We start from the raw sequence: 20,479 nt of genomic DNA on the forward strand, positions 1-20,479 counted from the left end.
CGCAGCCGCCATAGTTGCAGATGTTACAATTGTTAAAGAGGCCCTATCGTGACAGTAATTTTCCTGGTTTCAGCATCAGAAACGCTTCCTATATTTAAAGATTGCTTTTATTTATTTATTTATATAGCGACGACATATTACGCAGCTCTGTACAGAGTATATTGTCTTGTCACGAACTGTCCCTCAGGGGGACTCACAATCTAGTCTATGTATGTATCGTGTAGTACATGTATCATAGTCTAGGGCCAATTTAGGGGTAAGTCAATTAACTTATCTGTATGTTTTTGGGATGTGGAGTAAACCGGAGTGGCCGGAGGAAACCCACACAGACATGGGCGAGAGCACTAACCACTACACCAGCGTGCTGCCCCACTACGCCACCGTGCTGTATATTGGTATGTCTCCCAGAAATGCTTGGCTTAAGCTGTTTAGCTATGTGAATATCTCCTCTCAGAGCATTCTGGGAGACCAGGTATTAGTTTTCTCTGGCAATTCTTGGAAAACAAACATTCCACAGAGCTGCACCTGACAGGACTGAAGATGTTGCCATCTGTGTTTAAGAATGTAAATCATAGCGAGGAAAGGCTTTACAATGTGAAAACAATGACCAAATAATTTATAAAAAGAATATAAACTGTTTCATTCATTGTTACTTTCACTACAGTTCCTCTTTAAGCTCAGCGTGTATGTGTGTGGATTTGGTCAATGGGCACATCTGTGTGTGGCATCCTTTCACACAGCCGTGGCTGCATGGCTTAAGGAATTATCCAGGAGACTGTGGCTTTGGCAGCGGGGCTGTGCTCTTACTGCATCTCTGGTTGGGGGGGGGGGGGGTTGTGACAGTGTGACATCCAGGCCATCTCTGGAAGATCCTTTATTGCTTTTGAACATATAAGAGCTCACAGTGTACGCCTAGAGGCCTGCAGGGTACGGATGAGTACCGTCCTCCTTAGTCTGTTGTCCTCTATCATTAAAGCTTAGGAACAGAACATAGACTACCGTAACTTCACTCAAAAGCACTTGTTCTTCATAGTCAGGTGCCCTCCCATGTGTGTACTGATGTCAGCGTCTGATCATCCTCTCATGCATTTGTGAACTGTTACTGGATGACCCCCAAAGCGCATCACCCATCCCTATGATGTGTGCGTGTGTATATGGTTGTCAGTGAGTAACTACCCCCCCCCCCCCCCCCCCCAAAAAAAAAAAAAAAAAAAAAATTGGTGTGTGTTGATGAAAGGATGAGGAAACCCTCCTCCTTCCTGCATGCTGGCAAAAAAATAACTTCCTTAGATAAGAGATAAAAATCTGAGGTGAATTGGGCAGCGCATCGCCCTGTCCTTATTTTTTCACAAGGAGTAATGGCTTGTATAGGACTTATTCACACGACACTTCTGTGCAGTCCACGATAATCCCAGAGGAGCAGATCGTTCCCCATTTAGCCTATGGCGGTAATGAATCTGCCCCAGCTGGGCTACAGCCGGACCACAGCCATTGGAGCTGACACTACACTGTCCCGTCCAGTTGGCTGCACATGATCTGGCTCAAGTGGGAACCACTTGTTTGAAGATGGAGAATACATTTATTTATTTATTGTAAACTAATGGATAACATGCTTTGCAGGCCTTACCCACTTCTTCAGGTTAAAAAATAGTGTCTTAACTGGTACAAACGCCATATTTTTTTTTTTCCCAGAAGAAGATGGTAAGGCCCATGAAACGCACTGTCCATTAGTGTCCAATAAATTGAGTAGTATTTGAGAGCAAAGGCTCTCCAGTGCTGACGTGCTTGAGTTGGACACAGGTTTTTGTTTTTTTTTTTGACCTGAAGAAGTGGACAAGGCTCACAAAATGTGCTGTCCTTCAGTGTCCAATAAATTAAATAAAACTCTCCTACCTCTAACAAGGTAAGACTGTTCACACTGCTTCCCAGGTGTTCATAATTTTTGGGGGTTGCCTCCTTCCACCTCTCTTGAGTTTGTTCCCCTAGGTAGGGGGCTCCCCTGTGGTATTAGATCTAGGAGGTTTTGTTTGTTTTTTCTAGAGTGCGAACCACGTTACTGCGAAGAAAATTCCTATATATCTGCCTCTTTACACGCCTGTTACTGTGGCTGCCTTTTGTAAGCCGCATTCTTTTACCAGTCATCTCATTCACTGGAATACCAGGCTATAATTTCGCACTCCTAGGTTATCCATCTCTCTCTTTGGGCTGAGACACACCAGAAAAGCTCCCCAAACGCTAGAGGTTTCAAAAGCTCCTCCCAATGTAATGCTATGGTTTTTTTTTTGTTTTTTTTTTTACAAAACCTCATCGCTCCAGTGTGCATAGACACATAGGATAACATTAGCAGGAGGTTTCAAAAACTGAAAACGCTACGAAAATCTCCTCTGGTGTGCCCCAGGCCTTTTTCTTGTTTTTAGTTTCCTTGCATTCACCCTTTGAGGTTCATTCACCGGATGCAGCCATTGCTTGTTTTTCTGTCTGTCCGTAGTTTTCGTCTCGTGTTTGCGCACTCTGTGGCAGGGACATTTGAGCACAGTGACAATCGCCGCGCGTTGAGACACCTTCCATCCATATGGCAGCAGCCTTGTCGCTTATCAGGCAGATAAGGCCCCACAGAGAAGCGTGTTTTACTGCTGCAATAAAGTGCCAGTTTATTTTACGCACACACAAAAAAAGCACTCAAAGCCCGGGTGAGCTATTCTGGCCGGGCGCCAGCGCAGGCGAGCAGACGGCGTGCCACAGACTTTATCCTGCAGGAATGTATTTGCGCCCCCCCTCTGCGTTCGCTTTGAATTTATAGAACAGCAGTGTTTCCGTGCGTGTACGCCTCTACACGCCTATTAGTAACTATTTCTTCTTATTTATTTTTTTTTTTTTTCATCTTAAAGCCCACATTCGCCTGCTTCACTGTTTCTGATTATGACATGGCAAACCTCATAGGGAAGTTCCGGTAACGCGATGGGTTGCTTTTCAACAGTTCTCCAATGACATCACCCTCTACAACTTTTAGGTTTTGGATAGGTTGTAATAATGACTTTGCCCACACCATTCAGCCAATAATGCTTCAAGTTGTACAGATTGGCGTCAATTCACCAGAGGTTACCAACCTATTTATCTCTTGGGAGGTAATTTACCTCCTGTGATATCTCCAAATAGCAATTCTCCAGAAGTATAGGGGAAAATATCGACAGAGAGAAATGTAAGAGATAAATGTGAGATAAGTATGAGATAAATAAGTGATAGTTAGTAGTTAGTTTTTCTCCAAATCACAATTCACCAGGAATGAAAGTGGGTGTGGCCATTCGTTATTTTATCATCTCTTTATCCCCTGAATTAACCTGGAGATATCGTGGTTTTCACACAGCAGCTGCTGCTGTGGAAGATGGAGCCTTTTGAGCTTAATCTGTTAGGCCTGGTGCACAACAAAAACCGCTAGCAGATCCGCAAAATGCTAGCAGATCCGCAAAATGCTAGCAGATTTTGAAACGCTTTTTCTTATTTTTCTGTAGCGTTTCAGCTAGCATTTTGCGGTTTTGTGAAGCGTTTTTGGTGTAGTAGATTTCATGTATTGTTACAGTAAAGCTGTTACTGAACAGCTACTGTAACAAAGACTGCCTGGCAAACCGCTCTGAAGTGCCGTTTTTCAGAGCGGTTTGTGTTTTTCCTATACTTAACATTGAGGCAGAAACACCTCCGCAATCCAAAATCTGCAGCAGCCCGGGAGTATGCGTTTCTGCAAAACGCCTTCCGCTCTGGTGTGCACCAGCCCATTGAAATACATTACCCAAGCGTATCCGCAGCCGCAAGCGGATCGCAAAACGCAGCCGAACCGCTCTGGTGTGCACTAGGCCTTAGAGCTTGCTTCTATTATGAGGAGACGAAGGCGCAGGAGGAGGGTCTGTTTAATCGCCCCTCGTATTTTTAGTGAGGGCTGGTGCACACCAAAACCCGCTAGCAGATCCGCAAAATGCTAGCAGATTTTTAAACGCTTTTTTTTATTTTTCTATGGCGTTTTGCTAGCGTTTTGCGGATTGCTGCTGCGGTTTTCAGTATAGTAGATTTCATATATTGTTACAGTAAAGCTGTTACTGAACAGCTTCTGTAACAAAAACGCCTGCAAAACCGCTCTGAAGTGCCGTTTTTCAGAGCGGTTTGCGTTTTTCCTATACTTAACATTTAGGCAGAAACGCACCCGCAATCCAAAAAATGCCTCACCCAGGCATTTTTCGTTTCTGCAAAACGCCCCCCGCTCTGGTGTGCACCACCCCATTGAGATACATTGACCAAGCAGATCCGCAGCCGCAAGCGGATCTGAAAACGCCCAAAAAGCCGCTCGGTGTGCACCAGCCCTGAGAGAACAGTTCTTGATAATTTTACTGAGACAGAGGTGGTGAAGAAGTTCAGACTCACTCGTGATATGATTTATGATATGATCCGGCAGTAAAAGGTGGGAATACTCTGGTCACGTAGTGGTAAAACTCTGCCTCCTACCCACAATGCTTCACTTTCAAGCTTACAGAGAGGAAAAGTATCCCATGTAAATCATTAATACCGATTACCTAACTCTCTGCTTTCTCACACTTTCCTCATGCATATCTCTCCATTATCCCCTGCTATCGAACACTTTTCTCTCTGTCCTCTCACACTGGTGAATTGACTCCAGAGTGTTAAAATACCTCATGAGATAAACTACCTACCTTTTTTCTCTTAGTAAATCCTCTCTGGTGAATTGACGCCATTGTCGCTAGCCTGTTACTTACCTCTGCCCTGCCACTCACCGCCGCTCCCCACCTCCTGTATAGCGTGGCTCCCCGCCTGTGTCCCTTCCCTCCCGCCTCCATAAGCTTCGTCCAATCGGCTTGAAGGGGAGGGCGGGGGGGGGGAGGGATACAGACTGGGAGCCGCGCTATACAGGAGGCGGGGGAGCGGAGGTGAGTGGCAGGGCAGAGGTAAGTAACAGGCTAGCGACAATCTGTACAACTTGAAGCATTATTGGCTGAATGGTGTGGGCAAAGTCATTATTACAACCTATCCAAAACCTAAAAGTTGTAGAGGGTGCTTTCATTGGAGAACTGTTGAAAAGCAACCAATCGCGTTACCGGAACTTCCCTATGAGGTTTGCCGCTGGGTTACCCAAACCACACCAGCACCTGCTGTAAATTCACAGCTTCTTGACTGCTCCCATGCATTGCCCAGGCGCTTGCTACCGCTGAACACAGGCGGTGGAGAGTTTGCAAAGCGATATGGTTTGTGATGTCATATGGTGTTTTTTTTTTTTTGCTACCGAGTCACTGCAGTGCGTGTCAATTGCAAAGGCTGCCATGTGAATGCATTAAATTGCAGCTGTGAATGCATTAAATTGCAGCTGGAAGGCCCTCAGTGGCTGGCAAAAGCTGTGAACGTGAAGGAGGCACAAAGTATCCTTAAAGATCCCCTGGTAAGTATCCATATCCTCCAATAAGAAAGACAGAGCCTATCATACCCAGCTCTGTCGTTATGATGCAGGATTGGGGAAGAATTTTTTTTGGGGGGAGATGGTTGGGGGCAATTACCTGATCTGCCGTAATTCGGATGCAGTTACGGCCATGTTTCCATAGCCTGACAAAGCTCTTCACAAACCTGCCTGCATTGCCGTGGCCGCCTTCACCTTGGCAACCACTAATTGACCAAATCAAATGACTGCTCACACTGCTGCCGCACAATTTTTGGGATGTGGGGATGTTAAATACTATTCCTCATCTGAGTTGTCGCAACTTGAAGGGAGATGCGATTCGGCAGTTACCAGATCCCCGAATTACCTGTGCTCAGGGCACGGACAATAGTATTAATGCCTTGCTGGGGGGAGGCTGCTACAACCCAGATGGGGGTGGCCAGAGCTCAGGCAGAGGGTTAAATAAAACCCATCATGACCGTGTGTCTGAGGAGGGCAGATTTCTTACTTGACTGACTGAATTATGCTGGATCAGGTAAGTAATTAACCTTGACACTCTTTAGTTAACATCCATGGCAGTGTGATAGCTTTCAGATTTTATTGTTTAAAAGCAGTGCAATTTTTTCACAAGCTTTTAGACCCTAAACATTATACTGCTAGATAGATGTGTGGCAGCCCCGCACATTACACACCTCCCTCTGATCCAGCTCGGGGTTACCGCTATGAGCTGTGGATTTCTGTCCCGAATCTGACACGGGGTTACCGCTAACGAGGTTAAAAATTGTCTGAAATACTCAAAAGCATTAGCAGCTAGTGGCTATAAGAGCTTACAATCTAATGTATGCACTACAAATACCCAAAGCAAGTTCAGTAAGATACTGTGCTGGTTATGGACTGCTGGAAGAAACTGGTGGATTCAGAGAAAGGACAAACTGTCCTGGGGGAGAATGTGAACGGCATGCAAGCTGGGGCTGTGGTTTAAAATGGACCTGAACGCTTGCACAGGACAGGAAGGTAAAACAGAGAAAAATGCATCCTGTATATATTTTAATTGTAATTAAACCATTTTAGCCTTTTGGAGGTGACTGTCGTGTCCAAAAAGCTACTGCTGCGCGCACCCACGTGCTCCCGAGTCGCCTCTAGTTAGCCCAGAGATCAATGAATGGAAACATAGTTCCCATTCCATTGATCTCAGTCCCCGGTAGAAAGACCGACAGCTTCTTATGAGAAGCCACAGTCTTTCTGAACAAAAAATAATAAAAAAAAAATCGTGTCCTCCTTATACTTCCTGTAAGCGAGAGTGCTCACTTACAGGATGGAATTGACTGTGGGCATCTTGTGACCAAATAGTAAAACTACATGTACATACATTTTTGTCTTCACAAAACACAATAAATTACATGTAATACTAACTGTTTACCTCCCACACCCATAAAATACCCAAAATAAGTGTTTTAACTAAGAAAAAAAAATTACAATTTAAATAAACCACAAAAACATAAATTGTTACCTAAGGGTCTTAACTTTTTTAATATGCATGTCAAGGAGGGTATATTGCTAATATTTTTTAAATTATAAGCTTGTAAATAGTGATGGACTGAAAAAATGCACCTTTTATTTCCAAATAAAATATTGGCGCCATACATTGTGATAGGGACTTAATTTAAATGGTGTAATAACTGGGACAAATGGGCAAATCAAATATGTGGGTTTTAATTATAGTAGCATGTACTATTTTAACCACTTCCCGACCGCCTAACGCACAGAGGCGGCCGGGAAGTGGAGCCCTGAAGGACCGGCTCATCCACAGAGGCGGCGGTCCTTCTAAGGGCATGGGCGGAGCGATCGCGTCATCCGTGACGCGATCCTCCGCCGGCGCCTGTCACCGCTCGCCCGCCGCAACATCCCGCCGGCTATACGGAAGCGCCGGCGGGATGTTAACCCCGCGATCGCCGCATACAAAGTGTATAATACACTTTGTAATGTTTACAAAGTGTATTATACAGGCTGCCTCCTGCCCTGGTGGTCCCAGTGTCCGAGGGACCACCAGGGCAGGCTGCAGCCACCCTAGTCTGCACCCAAGCACACTGATTTCTCCCCCCCCTGCCCCAGATCGCCCACAGCACCCATCAGACCCCCCCCTGCCCACCCCCCAGACCCCTGTTTGCACCCAATCACCCCCCTAATCACCCATCAATCACTCCCTGTCAATATCTGTCAACGCTATTTTTTTTTATCCCCCCCCCCCCTGCTCCCTGCCCCCTCCTGATCACCCCCACCCCTCAGATTCTCCCCAGACCCCCCCCCCCAGACCCCCCCCCCCCTGTTTACTGTATGCATCTATCCCCCTGATCACCTGTCAATCACCCGTCAATCACCCCCTGTCACTGCCACCCATCAATCAGCCCCTAACCTGCCCCTTGCGGGCAATCTGATCACCCCCCCCCCCCCCCCACACCAATAGATCGCCCACAGATCCGACATCAGATCACCTCCCAAATCCATTGTTTACATCTATTATCTCCTCTAAACACCCACTAATTACCCATCAATCACCCATTAATCACCCCCTATCACCACCTGTCACTTTTACCTATCAGATCAGACCCTAATCTGCCCCTTGCAGGCACCCAATCACCCGCCCACACGCTCAGATTGCCCTCTGACCCCCCTTATCAATTCACCAGTGCATTAATTACATCTGTTCTTCCCTGTAATAACCCACTGATCACCTGTCAATCACCTGCCAATCACCTATCACCCATCAATCACCCCCTGTCACCCCCTGTCACTGCCACCCATCAATCAGCCCCTAACCTGCCCCTTGCGGGCAATCTGATCACCCACCCACACCATTAGATCGCCCGCAAACCCGCCGTCAGATTACCTCCCAAATGTATCGTTTACATCTGTTATCTTCTCTAAACACCCACTAATTACCCATCAATCACCCATCAATCACCCCCTATCACCACCTGTCACTGTTACCTATCAGATCAGACCCTAATCTGCCCCTTGCGGGCACCCAATCACCCGCCCACACACTCAGATTGCCCTCAGACCCCCCCTTATCAATTCACCAGTGCATTAATTACATCTGTCCTTCCCTGTAATAACCCACTGATCACCTGTCAATCACCTGCCAATCACCTATCACCCATCAATCACCCCCTGTCACTGCCACCCAACAATCAGCCCCTAACCTGCCCCTTGCGGGCAATCTGATCACCCACCCACACCAATAGATCGCCCGCAGATCCGACATCAGATCACCACCCAAGCGCAGCGTTTACATCTATTCTCTCCTCTAAACACCCACTAATTACCCATCAATCACCCCCTACCACCACCTGTCACTGTTACCCATCAGATCAGACCCTAATCTGCCCCTTGCGGGCACCCAATCACCCGCCTACACGCTCAGATTGCCCTCAGACCCCCCCTTATCAATTCGCCAGTGCAATATTTACATCTGTCCTTCCCTGTAATAACCCACTGATCACCTGTCAATCACCTGCCAATCACCTATCACCCATCAATCACCCCCTGTCACTGCCACCCATCAATCACCCGCTGTCACTGCCACCCATCAATCAGCCCCTAACCTGCCCCTTGCGGGCAAACTGATCACCCACCCACACCAATAGATCGCCCGCAGATCCGACATCAGATCACCACCCAAGCGCAGTGTTTCCATCTATTCTCTACCCTAAACACCCACTAATTACCCATCAATCACCCCCTGTCACTGCTACCTATCAGATTAGACCCCTATCTGCCCCTAGGGCACTTAATCACCCGCCCACACCCTCAGAATGCCCTCAGACCCCAGCCCTGATCACCTCGCCAGTGCATTGCTTGCATCTATTCCCCCCTCTAATCACACCTTGAGACACCCATCAATCACCTCCTGTCACCCCCTAGCACACCTACCCATCAGATCAGGCCCCAATTTGCCCCGTGTGGGCTCCTGATCACACGGCCAAACCCTCAGATCCCCCTCAGACCCCCTTCCGATCACCTCCCCAGTGCATTGATTGCATCTATTTTCCCCTCTAACCACCCCCTGAGACACCCATCAATCACCTCCTGTCACCCCCCTAGCACTCCTATCCATCAGATCAGGCCCAATACAATCTGTCATCTAAAAGGCCACCCTGCTTATGACCGGTTCCACAAAATTCGCCCCCTCATAGACCACCTGTCATCAAAATTTGCAGATGCTTATACCCCTGAACAGTCATTTTGAGACATTTGGTTTCCAGACTACTCACGGTTTTGGGCCTGTAAAATGCCAGGGCGGTATAGGAACCCCACAAGTGACCCCATTTTAGAAAAAAAGACACCCCAAGGTATTCTGTTAGGTGTATGACGAGTTCATAGAAGATTTTATTTTTTTGTCAAAAGTTAGCGGAAATTAATTTTTATTGGTTTTTTTTCACAAAGTGTCATTTTTCACTAACTTGTGACAAAAAATAAAATCTTCTATGAACTCGCCATACACCTAACTGAATACCTTGGGGTGTCTTCTTTCTAAAATGGGGTCACTTGTGGGGTTCCTATACTGCCCTGGCATTTTAGGGGCCCTAAACCGCGAGGAGTAGTCTAGAAAACAAATGCTTCAAAATGATCTGTGAATAGGACGTTGGGCCCCTTAGCGCACCTAGGCTGCAAAAAAGTGTCACACATGTGGTACCGCTGTACTCAGGAAAAGTAGTATAATGTGTTTTGGGGTGTATTTTTACACATACCCATGCTGGGTGGGAGAAATTTCTATGTAAATGGACAATTGTGTGTAAAAAAATCAAACAATTGTCATTTACAGAGATATTTCTCCCACTTAGCATGGGTATGTGTAAAAATACACCCCAAAACGCATTATACTACTTCTCCTGAGTACGGCGGTACCACATGTGTGGCACTTTTTTACACCCTAAGTACGCTAAGGGGCCCAAAGTCCAATGAGTACCTTTAGGATTTCACAGGTCATTTTGCGACATTTGGTTTCAAGACTACTCCTCACGGTTTAGGGCCCCTAAAATGCCAGGGCAGTATAGGAACCCCACAAATGACCCCATTCTAGAAAGAAGACACCCAAAGGTATTCCGTACGGAGTATGGTGAGTTCATAGAAGATTTTATTTTTTGTCACAAGTTAGCGGAAAATGACACTTTGTGAAAAAAAACTATTAAAATCAATTTCCGCTAACTTGTGACAAAAAAATAAAAACTTCTATGAACTCACCATACTCCTAACGGAATACCTTGGGGTGTCTTCTTTCTAAAATGGGGTCATTAGTGGGGTTCCTATACTGCCCTGGCATTTTAGGGGCCCTAAACCGTGAGGAGTAGTCTTGAAACGAAAATGACCTGTGAAATCCTAAAGGTACTCATTGGACTTTGGGCCCCTTAGTGCAGTTAGGGTGCAAAAAAGTGCCACACATGTGGTATCCCCGTACTCGGGAGAAGTAGTACAATGTGTTTTGGGGTGTATTTTTACACATACCCATGCTGGGTGGGAGAAATACCTCTGTAAATGACAATCTTTTGATTTTTTTACACACAATTGTCCATTTACAGAGTTATTTCTCCCACCCAGCATGGGTATGTGTAAAAATACACCCCAAAACACATTGTACTACTTCTCCCGAGTATGGCGATACCACATGTGTGGCACTTTTTTGCACCCTAACTGCGCTAAAGGGCCCAAAGTCCAATGAGTACCTTTAGGATTTCACAGGTCATTTTGAGAAATTTCGTTTCAAGACTACTCCTCACGGTTTAGGGCCCCTAAAATGCCAGGGCAGTATAGGAACCCCACAAATGACCCCATTTTAGAAAGAAGACACCCCAAGGTATTCCGTTAGTAGTATGGCGAGTTCATAGAAGATTTTATTTTTTGTCACAAGTTTGTGAAAAAACACAATTAAAATCAATTTCCGCGAAGTGTCATTTTCCGCTAACTTTTGACAAAAAATAAAATCTTCTATGAACTCACCATACTCCTAACGGAATACCTTTGGGTGTCTTCTTTCTAAAATGGGGTCATTTGTGGGGTTCCTATACTGCCCTGGCATTTTAGGGGCCCTAAACCGTGAGGAGTAGTCTTGAAACGAAATTTCTCAAAATGACCTGTGAAATCCTAAAGGTACTCATTGGACTTTGGGCCCTTTAGCGCAGTTAGGGTGCAAAAAAGTGCCACACATGTGGTATCGCCGTACTCAGGAGAAGTAGTATAATGTGTTTTGTGGTGTATTTTTACACATACCCATGCTGAGTGGGAGAAAGATCTCTGTAAATGGACAATTGTGTGTCAAAAAAATTAACAAATTGTCATTTACAGCGATATTTCTCCCACCCAGCATGGGTATGTATAAAAATACACCCCAAAACACATTATACTACTTCTCCTGAGTACGGCAATACCACATGTGTGGCACTTTTTTGCAGCCTAACTGCGCTAAGGGGTCCAAAGTCCAATGAGCACCTTTAGGCTTTACAGGGGTGCTTACAATTTAGCACCCCCCAAAATGTCAGGACAGTAAACACACCCCACAAATGACCCCATTTTGAAAAGTAGACCCTTCAAGGTATTCAGAGAGGGGCATGGTGAGTCCGTGGCAGATTTCATTTTTTTTTGTCGCAAGTTAGAAGAAATGGAAACTTTTTTTTTTTTTTTTCCTCACAAAGTGTCATTTTCCGCTTACTTGTGACAAAAAATAATATCTTCTATGAACTCACTATGCCTCACAGTGAATACTTTGGGATGTCTTCTTTCCAAAATGGGGTCATTTGGGGGGTATTTATACTATCCTGGAATTCTAGCCTCTCATGAAACATGACAGGGGGTCAGAAAAGTCAGAGATGCTTGAAAATGGGAAAATTCACTTTTTGCACCATAGTTTGTAAACGCTATAACTTTTACCCAAACCAATAAATATACACTAAATGGGTTTTTTTTAATCAAAAACATGTTTGTCCACATTTTTCGCGCTGCATGTATACAGAAATTTTACTTTATTTGAAAAATGTCAGCACAGAAAGTTAAAAAAAATCATTTTTTTGCCAAAATTGACAAGAAAAGGAGCCAAAATTCGTTTAGGTGGTAGGTTGTATGAGCGAGCAATAAACTGTGAAAGCTGCAGTGGTCTGAATGGAAAAAAAGTGGCCGGTCCTTAAGGGGTAGAAAGCCCTAGGTCCTCAAGTGGTTAAAGCTATAATGGCAGAAAACTGAGAAATAATGGATTTTTTCCACTTTTTTTCCTTAATATTTCTGTTAAAATGCAATTAGAAAAAAATAATTCTTAGCAAAATGTACCGCCCAAAGAAAACCTAATTGGTGGTGGAAAGCATAAGATATAAATCCATTCATTGTGATAATTGTTGATAAAGTTATTGGCGAATTAATGGGAGGTGAGAATTGCTCGGACTCTTAAGGTGAAAAACGACTGAAGGCTGAAGTGGTTAATCACTCAGCTGTGCCAGCTGGCTGCCTCGGCAGAACAGCTAATTGGTAACCACAGGATGTTAACCCTATGTCTGCTTCCATAAAAACAGGAAGTAAATACACTGCAAATGTATTGAAGGATTTGTATCATCTGTAAAAAGAAAAAAATTATTGCTTTTTAGTAGGAAGGCTTTTTGTCTCTTTTAGTCTCCTATACTTGTGGATTTGGGTCACCCCGAGCTGCTTGGTTACTGTGCTGTACTAGTCCAAGCCGTATCCCATAGAGCAGGGGTCGGCAACCCGCGGCTCCGGAGCCGCATGCGGCTCTTTTTCATCTTCGCCGCGGCTCCGGTGTCAGTGGCTGTGGCGCGCGTGATGTGTGCTGTTGTCGCTGGCCGGCAGCCTATCAGAGAGGCCGCCGGACCAGTGCAGTGCAGGGCTTCGGGCAGCCATTTTCCCGTAGCCCTGCAGGCAGGACGTGACATAGGAAGAGGATGGTGGGAGTTGTGCGCCACAAGGTCGGGACCGGAGGTCGGGACAGGAGATCGTGACAGGAGGTCTTCTGACTAGGTGAGTAAATGTTTTTTTTTTTTTTTTCAGATCTGCTGAAGGATTGTGCATATGGGGGTCAGATCTGCTAACGATTTGTGCATATGGGGGTCATATCTGCTAACGATTTGTGCATATGGGGGTCATATCTGCTAACGATTTGTGCATATGGGCGTCATATCTGCTAACGATTTGTGCATATGGTTTTGCGGCTCCCAGTTTTTTTTCTCTTTTCGGGAACGGGTCCAAGTGGCTCTTTATGTCTTAAAGGTTGCAGACCCCTGCCATAGAGCCATATCAATCCCTGACGAGCACTGAGGAGGACCAAAAGTCCAAAACCGGCTGTCTGCATGTGGGGTTGGTACTGCTCTGTAAAATTTAAAGCTATAGGCTTGTTAGACACCAGCGGTTCTGGATGTAAGCCTGGCTACAGGGGCATAAATAAAGAGATAATTTGCATATTCAGTAGTGGTGCATTGTGGGTAACCACAGATGATCACTTAAAGCTGAGTTATTGTAAATTCCTCCTGTTTTAAGAAGTCAAACCACACTAAGCATTGCTTTTTAGTAGGAGGGCTTTTCAGTCTCTTTTAGTGCCCTATATTTGGGTCACACCGAACTGCTTGGTTACTATCTGTAAAGGTTATTTTGCTCTTGCTTATCATTTATAGCCAAGAGGAAGTTCTGAGTTTAGGTCTGCTTTAATCCCAGGAAAGAATACTAAGGAGCATGCATACAGATAATACATCAATATAAGAAAGATCGATTTTATTCGGTAGAGCTCTGCTTTAGGTTGGAGTGAAATCCCGCGTCCCATCAGTCGCTGTCGCCACAGCTGCCCTCCGCTCCCGCCTCTCTCCCGGCTGATTAATGTCGCTTGTCCTCAACGCCTCAGCGGGATTATGGATGGGGGAACGTTTTCTGGATGACAGATCTCCATTGCGGTCCTGCCCATCACGCTGTGAGGCTGTGCCACCGCGAAGGGTTAAACTCTCTTCCTGGCACCGAAGCTGAGATTTTTCCTGGCAGATTGATGAGGATTAATGACCAATGACTGATGTTCCCGCTGTGAATAGCAGTGGATGCTGGGTAATTTATTGCGGACCTTTTCAATGCCGGGGCTCATCCAGCACCCCAAGGCCACTGTCCATTCAAGTGACCAAGCAGGACTTCTCTTTTTATTTATCTTTATTACTATGATTTATTACTATGATTGATTAAAACACTATAACCTGTTATCCGAAGAATGGCCTACAGTCCTCAGTGAGTGTCATCCAGTCCTCCTTGATCAAACTTTTTGACCTTGAGTAGAACGGCTGAACAGTTTGCACCCATTATTGTATCACCAGAGGTTTTAAGTCCACATCAGGACCGTTTGTTGCTATTCCAGTCCCAGTAGGCAGTAACCAATCCCTGTGACCTTCTACTTTAATCGCTGAATTCATAACATTCAACAATCTCCAGATATCATCACACCAGAAACCTTTGCTTCTCCCAAGAGACCCTCTTGTCCTCTAGCTTGGTCACCTCTTCTCACAAGTGTCCCTTCTCCTTTGGAACTCTCTCCCACAGCCTGCCTGTTATGCTCCAAGCCTGGAAACCGTCAAACCTACTCTCAAAACCCACCCAAGCTTTATAATTTGTTGTAGGTAGCATTGGAGGTTCACTACCTCATCCAGTAGCCCCTGTGTCTCCTTCCTGTTCAGTAAGCTAGCACCTGTTCGGTAGGACACCTTGGGCAAGACTGTCTAACACTGCTACTGCCTATAAAGCGTGTCCTAGTGGTGCTTTGAGTCCGCCACGAGAAAAGTGCAATATAAATGTTGTCTTGTGTAGATTGTAAGCACAAATGAAACATAATAGCAACTCCCATCAAATACAAACATTCCAACTTGCTTGCCAACAATTTGCCAAACGATTGTTTATGAACAATTATTCATATGAATGATTGGAAATGTTGGGACCACTAACAGATAAAAATCTCCTAACCAATCTGACCAGATTAATGAAATCGATCCAATTTTCGGATCGATCCTGACAATCTGATCAAATTGGTTAGGAGATTTTTGACAATCTGTGATCCCAAAAGATCACTTCTGATCGCTCATACAAATAATCGTTTGCATCATTAGTGGCCACCTTTCCTGTCACCTGCATCATCCTCTGGTTGTCATTTGATAGAGACCCACTGCAGAAGGCCATTATCTGTCGTTTTCAGCTGCCGCTGCTGCTAGTTGTGGTTGAAGGTGAGAGCCGTCTGCTGCAGATTAGCCCCGACGTGATGATTTGACGCGAGGTTAGAGGTCACGGTCCCCGGGGAGTCAAATCGTGATGACTGATTACCGGGTCAGCCCTGAACAACCGCCAGCGATCAATGAGGCTTCTCTGCTTTGTTTTCTGTGGGAATCTGTAAAATAATTTGGGACCATCATTTCACGGACATCCTCTTCCATGTTCTGCTAATCACTTATATTTGTGAGCACTTTTTTTTTTTTTTATCTACTTTTTTTTTTTTTTTACCTTTGACCAAAACACCACATCGCTGCTCGCCAAGCTGTTTTTTTTACTATAAAGCGCACTCTGCTTATTGTTCCAGCCTCATTTCAATACCGCGCCCTCTATTGTCTCGGTAACCTTTAGATGATGTCGTGGCGACCCCTGCGCTCTCCTTGGCGTCTCTTCGTGATCTCAGCATTGTCATTATAAGCGGTGACCTAACACGTTACACCCTTTACTGACACATCATCGCCATCGCAGTAATTCACTGCCTCCAGCCTCTCCTACAGGTGCACAAATATTATTAATGATTGTATGATTGCCGCATGCACAGCAAAGGGGGTTTTTATATCCCTCAACAATTTTTTTTTTTTAAATTAAAGCAAACAAAAAATTTGAGCAAACCCCTCTTCTACTGGCAGCATTTTGCTTCGTTTTTCGGAATGTATGCAATCTTTTAATGCATTCATTTTTATTCAGCTCTCTGCTTTGAAAAATGTTCTAAACAGTAGTACAATTATTGCTTGCTGGTGGTTTGAAAGGCATTTTATTAATAAGGTATGAAAATATCACCTGGGGAAAACTTAAAAAAGTGACTTGGATAATGGCCTTTGCCTGCTACTATAAACCTTTTAAACCAGAAACTGAACTTTTTGTACTGTCTGCATAAACTAACCATAAAACAGTTTGAAAAATAAAAATACCGATCGAACGCCTTCCTGTGACTGTTCAGGGTTGTTGGAAGTGCCAGTTGAAGGATTTAATCTGCCTGCAGCAGCACTGGCTGCATCTCGCCTGCTGCTGTGTGGATGTCGGTGGGCAGGCGGGGCGATCTGGCTGGCAGAATCCTTTGTTTGCCGCCCCACCACAGCACAGCCCATTTAAACAGTCAGCCTCTGGCACAGTGACCCTAGCAGGTGTTTCTGTGAACCTGCATCCACTTGTCAAAGCTGCTGCAGGAGGAGGGGGGCGATTACCCCGCTCATCCCCAGAAATCCAGCAAGCCTAGAGGTGAATGGGATTTGTAAAGGATTGTGCGGATAAGAGAGATGGTTTTCTCAGTAGGCCGCCGCTCCCCCCGTGTAATGTGTAATCTCATCCGTGGCTGCCTCGTGTCCATTGGAATACTTTAGCATTTTGATAATTTGGCCAGGATGCCTCCATTGCCACCGTTTAACGGGTTTAGTGTATACATATTCACAAATATAACTCAAATCTGGTCTCTTTATTTTTACCTTTTGATTTTATTGCCATTCGATGAAACCGATCGGTTTAATTCTTACAGAAATGTAATGGTTTTTTTTTCCTATTTGGCTGAAAATTTTGATTTTTTTTTTCTTTTTTTCTTTTTTGAGATTAGAGGTGTTGGAAAATTCAGACCAACTTTACCAAGAATGTTTTGTGTGATAAATTGTCAAATTGTATTCAACCTGAAAATATTGCATGTAACTATTTAGTACATACCAAACTTTATTTATTGTTTATATAAAAAGATAAAATGATGAAAGTATGTGTATATGTATATTAAAGTGGGATTGTCGGCCACAAAATAAAATTCCATTTACCCGTTGCTCTGTGTTTATTATGCAGCCTGCAACCTGACCTTGCATGGCAAGCATTCCAATATAATCATAAATGTTTCTGCTGTAACCAATCTTATCTTAGTTAGCCTGGCTCTATTTTCCCCGGCAAGAAGGGTGCTTGTCATCGCCTCTCCCACAATCCTGCTCCTCACTGATTGACTGAAGGAAGTTCAGTGTGAAGCTGCTGAAATCTGATATTTGCTGTGCTCACATGTTTACATAGCAAGCTTAGATATAACAGTGCAGTTTCTAGGAGAAAAATAAAGAGTAAGGGAGGAAATTATATCAGTATAGGCTTCAGACAGAAGTAGCAAAAATGGAAAATGCCAGGAACAGATTTCTATTTATTAACTTTTTTAAAATTTGCTGAAATCAAAACATGGACAGTACAATACCAGAATCAGAATCATTTATTTCGCCAAGCATAACAGGGTTATGCCCGGAATTGGATTTGGCACAATACATAGCTCAAGAGGAAGACATATATCATAGGTTCACAAGCATGCAAAAGACATCAAGCAGAGGAGCAGCATAACCGTCTACATAGATGGTACGTAACATAACGGGACATAGCAGGTCATCCTGTGGTTCCTGTCTGCACACAAAATACCTAAAGGACCAGTCTTACATAGAGTCAATCAGTCCTGTGGCATGGACGACTCGATTTGCAGAGTCACAGCTCAGACCGTGGCTCGTTGAGGGAGGTGGGAGTGCGGATGGAAGTATTTGGAGGGAGTTTAGGAGCCTGACAGCCGAGGGAAAAAAAGAGTTAATGTGTCTAGCGGTCTTTGTTGAGATGGCCCGAAGCCTCCGGCCCAATGGGAGCAGATTGAAGTAGCAGTTGCCTGGGTGGGAAAGATCGTTTGCAATCCTCAGTTCTCTAGATCGCAGCCTTGTGTTGTGAAGTGTGGCAAGTGAGGGGAGGTTTCTTCCAATGATCCTCTCCGCTGACTTGATGACCCTTAGTAGTTTGTACTTGTCGCTGTCTGTGGCGCCAGCATGCCAGACCAAGATTGAAGAGCAGAGAATCGATTCAATGGTGGCTGAGTAGAAGTTTGTTAGGATCTCCTGGGCCATGCCAAATTTCCTGAGTTGGCGTAGGAAGTAAAGTCTCTGCTGGGTTTTCCGCTGGATAGCAGTGATGTTGGCTCCCCAGCTGAGGTCACTGGAGATGGTAGTGCCCAAAAGACGAGCGCATGGTGCTCTTGCAACCTCCATGCCGTCGATGAAGATGGGAGGAGGGGTGGAAGCAGCCTTCCTGAAATCTATGATCAGCTCCACGGCTTTTGCCGTGTTTAGCACTAGACCGTTCTCCCTACACCACTGGCAGATTCTCTCCACCTGCTGGCAGTACTCCTGGACATTATCCTTGGTGACCAGGCTGACAATGGTGGTGTCATCAGCGAACTTAATGACCTTAACAGAGTCTGCCACGGATCTGCAGTTGTTGGTGTAGAGAGAGAACAACAATGGTGACAGGACACAGCCCTGTGGTGCCCCCGTGTTGGTTGTCCTTACATTTGAGTGGATATCGCCCAGCTTGACAACTTGTGTCCTGTTGGTGAGAAAGTCCGTGATCCACAGGCATAGGCCAGGATGGACACCAAGTGCAGTTAGATTATCGTGGAGAATGCGTGGGCAGATGGTATTAAAGGCCGAGCTAAAGTCCAGGAGTAGTATTCTGGCGTACGTGTCTGGTCTGTCAAGGTGGTCATAGATGAGCTCCAAGCAGATGTTTATGGCATCATCCGTGGACCTGTTTGCCCTGTAGGCGAACTGATAGGTGTCCAGAAGGGGCAATGTGGAGAGCTTCAGGATGGAAAGGACCACACGCTCCAGGGTTTTCATGATGACGGACGTTAGTGCCACGGGCCTGAAGTTATTGAGGTCAGAAACCCCCTACTTCTTGGGGACTGGTATGATGGTTGACCTTTTGAAGCATGTGGGGCCCTTGCTCTCCTTTAGTGACCTGGAAAAGATGGAGGAGAGGACTGGGGCAAGTTGCCGAGAGCAGGTTTTCAGGCAGATAGGGGACACGCCGTCCGGGCCAGGGGCTTTCCTGGCATTAAGTGTCGACAGGAGGCGCAGGACCTCGGCCTCCCCCACCACCAGGGGGGAGGGGGTTTGGTCTGTCGCAACAATCGATAGGTGCTCCCCAGGTGTTTCCTGGCCCTCGAACCTGCAGTAGAATTTACTAAGGTCCTCCGCTAGTTCAGTGCTGCGTGTTGGGGGGGAGGCTTGTAGTTGGTGGCAGCCTTAAGCCCTCGCCATACAGCACGGGAGTCATTTGAGCGCAGGCTATGCCTTAACCTCTCAGCGTACCCTTTTTTGGCAGCTATCAGTTCTCGCTTTAGGTCATTTCTTGCCCTCCTGTAGTCCTCCTGGTTGCCAGACCTGTGTGCAGCCTCTTTGTGCTTCCGCAGTTGCCGTAGTTTGTTGGAGAACCACGGTTTATTTGGGTAGACCTTGAAGGGTTTAGATGGTACACAAGAGTCCTCACAAAAACTGATGTATGAGGCAACATTATCTGCCCACTCGTCCAGATTCGGCGATTCCAGTGACTTCCAGTCCGTGCAGTCGAAACAGGCCTGAAGTTGGAGCTTGGCCTCGTCTGACCACACTTTGGTGGACTTGAGAGTTGGTTTTGCGGATTCCAGGCGCCTCCTGTAGGTTGGGATAAGATGGATGATACAGTGGTCGGAGGAGCCAAGAGCTGCCCATGACACTGCCTTGTATGCATCTTTCAGTGCCGTGTAGCAGTGGTCAAGGGTGTTCGGGCCTCTAGTGGGGCAGACTACATGCTGGTGGTAGCGTGGCATCTCCTGGCGGAGGCTGGCTCTGTTAAAGTCACCCATGACGATGAACAGAGAGTCTGGGAGGGTCGTTTCCCACTGTGAGATGGTCTCGCTGAGGACCCGCAGGGCGGATTTGGCCTCAGCATCAGGGGGTATGTACACTCCGACAAGGACATAAG

General features: G+C 45.7%; 1 protein-coding gene across 1 annotated transcript in view; it reads left to right on the forward strand.

Moving 5' to 3' along the window:
- The window catches only part of LOC137537808 (uncharacterized), a 647,697-nt gene that overhangs the window by 218,555 nt on the left and 408,663 nt on the right, over positions 1 to 20,479 (forward strand). The window lies entirely within an intron of this gene.

The sequence above is a fragment of the Hyperolius riggenbachi genome, chromosome 11 (genome assembly GCF_040937935.1).
Source record: "Hyperolius riggenbachi isolate aHypRig1 chromosome 11, aHypRig1.pri, whole genome shotgun sequence".
NCBI classification, from domain to species: domain Eukaryota; kingdom Metazoa; phylum Chordata; class Amphibia; order Anura; family Hyperoliidae; genus Hyperolius; species Hyperolius riggenbachi.